The sequence below is a fragment of the Myripristis murdjan genome, chromosome 8 (genome assembly GCF_902150065.1).
Source record: "Myripristis murdjan chromosome 8, fMyrMur1.1, whole genome shotgun sequence".
NCBI lineage: Eukaryota > Metazoa > Chordata > Actinopteri > Holocentriformes > Holocentridae > Myripristis > Myripristis murdjan.
Window position 1 is genome coordinate 26589487 of NC_043987.1, and position 7324 is coordinate 26596810.

Here is a 7324-nt window from a genome sequence, read left to right on the forward strand (position 1 = left end):
TTTACTGTACGTCTACTTAATTGATATATAGTGTTTTCCATCTCAAATATCAATCTAAATGCAGACTGAAAAAGAAAGCGTCTTTGGCATTTAGGCTTTGATGCATGATCGCTTCATCCTCCATTCCTATTGTAATAAAATCTGAGTTGTTTTAGTTAATACTGCAATAAATCTACTGTATTTTGGATGTTGAGGCATGAGGCATTCTCATCAATGATCAACCCAAACATACGCAGTTATTACATGTATTTAATTATGCACATTAGCTATGGCTCACACATTGATGTTGCAGTAATTTTGAGGTTCTTGAAATGTGAATTTACTTGGTCTTGTTGAAAACATAACCTTCCTCTTAGTCACATTACATATCTGTCTCGTGAAATGCGCAGCCGGAGTCTTGGAAGTGACCTTCCCCCTGATGGTCTGCGTATTTTCACCTCCTCCTCTCTCTAAACAATTTGTTGTTTCTGCGCCCGCCGTTTCCTGAGGGAGAAGTCGGTGGTCTGCTCCCAGGATCATAATGCTCCAGAACAGATATAAAAGGATCATGCAGGATTTGTGTTCACACCTTGAAATCTACATGGACCTTTATTTAGTGCTCACTACTCAGACAAGGCACTGCACACGTTCGCTACACACCATGACATTCACACATGCCAGTGCATCATTGGGTAAGTGGTACCTGTGTTTTTTTCCTCTCTGTATCATGAATGGTAGTCAGTGTGAGAAACACACTCTACTGCAAAAGACATGAAAATCCAGGATATTAAACATCTGTTGGAACCACATTTAAATCATTGTTAGATAGCGATTAAATCTGTTTATTGAAAAAAAAGGGGTTATTACACTATTGTAATGGGTGTTGCAACACACTGTAATCACTTCACATGTGGGTTTTATATATGAATACAACACATTCATGCAAACACACTCCTTCCAGTGCCCTTGTCGTGACTGCGTGAGTTTTGCTTGGCCTAAACCATCATCAGAGGAGCTGCAGCTTAATCCTTTTAATAAGAGAGTGTATCAAGGCTTTGTAAGCAAACAACCTAGGCCATTGAATAGAACCCAACTGCACATCTATTATGGCTAATCAACCTGAATAGATGGACATTGGGGTCCACAAAGCGCTGAGATTAAACCCAGCGGGCAGCAGAGACAAACAATACATGGCATTGGAGCTAATATACAGACACAAACAAATCAGAGGCGATATTATTTTTGTGCTGATTACTTGTTTGTCTCTTTACGTGACGACTGATGTTTTCAGATAATGAGTTTACATTTGCAAAGACAGTTGTTTATAAGGCAGGCCATGTCTAGACTTCAAATAAAAACGTTAAAGGCGTGCTGCCAATGTGTATATCCAGAATTTTTTTGTCTTGTTTCCATTTCGTATGATTTTATGGAAGTGATACACAGAATTGTGTTTACACATTATTTAAAACATAAGCTCATCATTAACTGCGATTCCCCTTAAAACTCATTCTAAGACTACACTAAATATAGAGCAAGCTTTTAAATTGCATTCCTCTTCTTTTGGGGGGATTAAAGCCCAAGGGATGCTATTTATGAGGAAAGTGGTGGTAAAGAATATAAACAAAAACCAGCCTTCAGATGAATGCCCAAAGATGAAGAGGATCTGCAGACTGAGACGGGTTAAGCAGCACAGCTACCTGCTGCTCTGTTATGCTGCCTTGTACTGTGCCTTTAACTGTGTGCTGTTTAGCGGAAATGGCATTTTTAATCTTTGTTGAAATGAAATCTGAACCCTGGAAAAGAACTTTCGCTTTTAAACCTCATAAAAAGTAGTTGTTGTTGATGTTTGGCTTTTTGGGGGGAAAGATTTCTTCCATACACAAACAATCCAGAGTATGTGGCTCTGCTGAAGTGTGGCTTTTTACTTCGTCGCACTTGAGACATTGATTTTTGTTTCTGCACATTAGGTCAAAAGCCTGTGGCGACATTAACTACACACTAACACATTAAAACTAATAACAACACATTAATTACACTTACATTTCAGACATTAGCTGATGCTCTTAATAAGATCATGGCGATGAGTGCAACAAGCAGAATAAAGTTAAATGAAGAAGTGCAAAGGGGAGAGCCTCAGCACCCAGACAGCAAATGTTCCCGTTATGACTTGCTCACTTAGATCACACATCTACAGGCTGCGGTTTGCCCCTTTGGTTTCACTGTTGGTCGGCATCGACTTTGAAACGAACATTAAATCTGACATTAATTTGATTAAATACAACAGCGTGGACATAATTGTGTTACGGACAGAACAAGAGCTCTTCAGTAGGCCAATCTGTCTGCGTCGACTGCAGATGGAATCCGGTAGGCCTAATTGGCTACATACAGCCTAATCAGACTTGCTGGATTGTCTTGTTTAACATTTTATCCCCATCCTTGTATCAATTTTCAACTAAATTAGCCTGGTCCACCAGAGATGTAGCAGAATTAGGCAGGGGAGGAGGAGGGGCCGCTTTCTCTGCTCATCACCGTGACAGTGTCTGCCACAGTGGCGGCTGCACAGAGTATCACATGTGATTCAGAGGCAAAATAGTTTTGGTAAACACTGAGATCTTGTGTGATGTTATGCATGCCCTACATGCTTCAGGAGAGCAATGTGGTCCTGCATCATTTCAGCACAGACATATTCAGAGAGGCTATACTGCCCCCTAGGCCAGGCTCCTTGTAACACACATCCATATCCGCTGAATAACGCCTTCCCTCTGCACCATACACCGACTGTAGAAGCGATTAGAGGCAACATCCTGATATTCAGTTGCCGCCCTTTTTTTCAGAATCCACTTCTCAGTTCTATCAAGCCTCAAAAATCCCTGTTTTATCCCTTCTCTGGCTCATCCGCTTTTCCTTATCATCTCCTCCTTCTTTGTGATCAGTACAGTTTATAAAGGAATCAATAAGAGTTAAGTCACATGGACAGATATTTGATGAGATTTTATTCCAGGGGCAATCATGGTGGGGAAATGTTTGATGGTGTTGATTTAGGGTCTTGAATTGCAAGAAATGTAGGGAGATTGTAGTGATAAGAGTCAAATCTGTTATCAGAATAGTTTTTTCTTATATATATATAAAAAAGGGATGATTTCTGATTAATTGCAGTGAAAGTAAGGCTGCCCCAGGGTTGCTGGGGACGCCCTCCAGGACCCCTCTGGACATCCAGAGACCGCACTTTGAAAACCACTGACCTCAGCCACTGACAGTACTGGAGACAGTGGAGGGATGGGCGATATAAAAGGCTGAGACGGAAGGGAATAGGAGGATGGTAAGTGCGAGCTGTCTGAGTGGAGATGACGAGGAGAGAGGAAAGTTGCCTTGGCTGTGGGCAGATGCTGGTTGCAGTGCCAGCTGGTGGGGGGTGGGCCCACCTGTCTCTGGCTCTCCCCGTCTCCCTCTCCTCTGCCGTGGAGAAAGCGACAGATGGAGTCCGAAGGTTCTGCTCAGGTCCCTGCGCCGCTCCTCCAGTCTGTCCATCCCTGGCCTCCTCCGACGCAAGGGCGCCGAGCCAAGGGAACATGGGGACGGAGCCCGGCCCCCGGCCCTCCCTCGCCGCAGGGGTCAACTGCTTACAGAGAGGGGTCGCCCCACCGCCTCCTCGCCCACAAACCCTCTGCTGCCTCCTCGTGGATGTAAGCAAAAATTGCATTTCCACTTTGATGTCTTGGCTGAGTGAAGGCATTTTTTTATTCAGACAAAATATGCCCTCCCAAGGTCTCTCAAGGATGGCAGCTTTGAAATTATCAGGACTGGAGGCTACATGTCAGCCTGCTCATTTTTCACACTCACTCCACTGAAACTCACTGAAGAGTGAGAGCTGGAGAGAGAGAGAGAGAGAGAGAGAGAGAGAGAGAGAGAGAGAGAGAGAGAGAGTGAGTATCGGTGATGTTGCACATATTGATGTGAAATTGTATTGTCCCAAAGGAGTGCTTTAGATGTATATGGCATGTGTGCTGGGTAACAGCATGATGAGCAAACAGTCGTGCTGCAAGGTGGGGGGGTCACTGGGTGATGTCAAAACCGCAAAGTGAAAAAGTCCATCGCTGGGAGGCCTGGTGACCTCGGTGTCACTGGTCCTGTTGCAAATCAATGCACAGGGTCTCTGCAGAAGCCCAGAGACCTCATCAGGGATCCTGTAAGGAGTAGCCACCCTAAATCAGGTGCTCTACTAGACCGACATTCACGGCTGTAATTACTGGTGGCGAAAGAGATTTGTTCTGAGGAGAGTTAGTCAAAATAAATGTGCTTCGTGTAGGAGAAATCCCCAAGACCAGACATCTGCTCTTGATTGTGTCGGTTCAGATTTATAAATTCTGCCCCGTTCTGGTTTCACCACAGTCGGCCTTGGTAGTGTGGGTGTCTGTGTTCATTAAAAGCATAGCAGAATTATGACTAAGGTCCTCTCTCTTACAGCAGCATAACTGGGTTGTTTCTCCTCCCAGCAGCCCACGCTGCTCCCAGAGGTACCTTTAGAGCACATTAATGGATCCTCTGCTATTCAGGAGGAAAGTTACAGTTGTAGCAAAAGCTTCCTCTCAGCACTAAAGAAATAGGCCCAACTCCCATGCCAGTTATTGATATTTAAATACCAGACTTCTTGGATCTGGAAATTCACTCTATGTAGTGACAGTGCCCTCCTTCAGGCTGTAGCTCTAAAGAGTGACTGAGTTTACGATTCAAAGAGGACCTGGAGCCCGATGGGAGAGCCAGCGCGCCTTGACGACTCTCTGATGCACCGTAGTGTATCATGGGAGGTCGGTGACGGAGCCTGGTGGCATCTGAGGACATGATGGGATACTGACTTAAGGGTTTCTTGTACTGGCTTTTAGGTTTGTTCTTTCTCAACCTTCCGGTATGGTAATACATTGGCTCAATGGAATAGTCTAGAGACTTTCTGACTGCATGAAAAACGAAATAGATTATCTACTGGCCTGAAGATTTCGGCAGTGAAAACATTAAAAACTTTGGAATGTGTAAAGGCAGTCAGTCGAACGGTTTAGTATTATCTAGACAAAGGCTCTCAATTATCACCGAACATGAAATGAATCTAAAGAGACCGCTTTTCGCAAAATAATCAAGCCATTATCATTCATGACTCAATCACAGTGGAAATTACCAAGAGACTGTGCTAGAGCCCAGCCGAGGAGGAGAGAGTGACGTGAGGAAACAAAAGGGCAGGCAGTCTGGTGGCATGGGTAATAATGTCCAGTTTGTGGCTCTGCTGGGACAAGTGCTCATGGGCATCAGTGGGGTACAGCAACATAGGGGCACTCTGCCATACCGGAGCCTGGGTAAATCCAAAATTAAATTAAATTTTTTGTCATTATAATGGAGAGCAGAGTCCCAGCAAAAATGGCCAACTATCTATTTGGAGGGCATATCTGAAAGAAATCACATCAGGGGAGCATTCAGGACCAATGTTCCTTCTACGCTTTGTGCTTTTGGCCAGCTACATCTAATAATGCATCACACTGACAAAATAATAATGTCTTATCAGTCATCAGTCATTGTTTCACTTTGTCCCTAAAAAAATTAAGCTGATATAAGTAGATTCGGAAGTTTTGGCGATAAATTCTACAAGATGCAGGAACTTTGCCATAGCATAGAGTTTTGTGAAATGATGCATGGGGAACCAAAAGAGGTAAACAGACCAGTACCAGAAACAATGTTGTCTGCATCAGAACCAAAGGTGCAGCAAAGTCTAATGCCATTAGTCACCAAAACTTAAAAAAAAAAAAAACTGCTTTTATTAGCTAAATTTCTCAGGATGAAGAGGAGCAATGACCAAGAGACTGAAGGAATTATTTAGATGTAATACAATTTAGGGCATTTAGCTGACATGCTCAACCAGGGCAACTTATAATAGGTTCGCAGGCTGTTGCACAGTGCCTTGCTCAAGGGCAGGTTGACAGGACACATGATGGTAGATGGACACAATATGGGCTGTTGCTGGACTTTTATCTGGGGCTCCCTGACACTCATTTATTTAGCACAGACACCAACAGGTTAGAAGGGGCTGTAGGTTTTGATTTGATTGTGCTTAGATCATTACCAGATAATGCACAGTTGGTGTTTGAACGGTTCCTCTCAGTGTTTGGCTGAGCATTTGGCTGGTGTTTGTTTGGTGATCAGATGAATGTTTTGATGGATATTATGTTTAAATGGTGTTTAGATTGTGTTTGGATAGAGTTTAGGTGGGTGTTTAGGTAGAGCATAGATATATGTTAGTTTTTCGATGGGTGTTTGGATCGTGTTTGGGTGTTTGTTGTGCAGGTTTTTAGATGGTGCTTCGATGGTGTTTGGATTTTGTTCGGATCTTGTTTGGATAGTGTTTGGGTGTTTGTTGTGCAGGTGTTTAGTCGGTGTTTCGATGGTGTTTGGATCTCGTTTGGGCGGTGTGGGTGTTTGCTGTACTGTTGTTTGGATAGTGTATGGAGGCAGTGGTCGGTGGTGTCTGAATATGTTGTTTGGGCAGTGTTTGGACGGTGTTTAAATCACGCTTGGATGGTGTTTGGGGGCTTGTTGTATGGGTGTTTGGATAGCATGTGGAGACGGTGGTTGGTGGTGTCTGGATATGTTGTTTGGACAGTGTGTGGATGGAGTGTGGTTGCTGGTGTCAGCGTGGCTCTAATCAGCTGCTGGCAAGCGGAAGAGCGGGCGGTCTCTCCCCGCGGCGGCACCCCGGGTCGGAAGCCGGTTTGAAGTTTAATGATGCCAGCTGCCAGCTCCGCCAGGCTGTGAGCACTAACGAGCTGGCACCAGTGGCGGCTCGGGCCGCGGCGGCAGCACCTGGAAATGTAGCACACGTTTCTGAGGGGCGGGGCTCCACCAGGGCTGTCGAGGGGCCTGCTGGAGACCCAGGACAGCACCGAGAGGCCCGGATCTCTTTGAAGAGCGCCCCAATTTCCATATTTCATTACGCACTGCTGACTGACAAGGCCCAGCCAGATGTTCTATTTTCAGCTATTTAAATTTTGACCTGCTTTCCTACCATGGATGCATAAAGAAAAAAAAATAGATTTAATCAAAACACAGATGCCAAGGATGATGGGAACTTGGAAGTGGTGTGTCTGCCAGTTTTTGTCATCATTCTCCATGCCTTTCCATCCAAATAAGGGTGTTGAGAGAAGATTTTCACACAGAGCATTGCTGCCATTTAACTTAATCAGAGGATGAATTTCCATTTTCACATTTCAGGCATTTGGCTGACACTCTTATCTAAAGTGATTTGCAATGAGTGACTGACCAGGTAGGGCTTTAGTGTCTTGCTCAAGGACACCTTGACACATTGGTT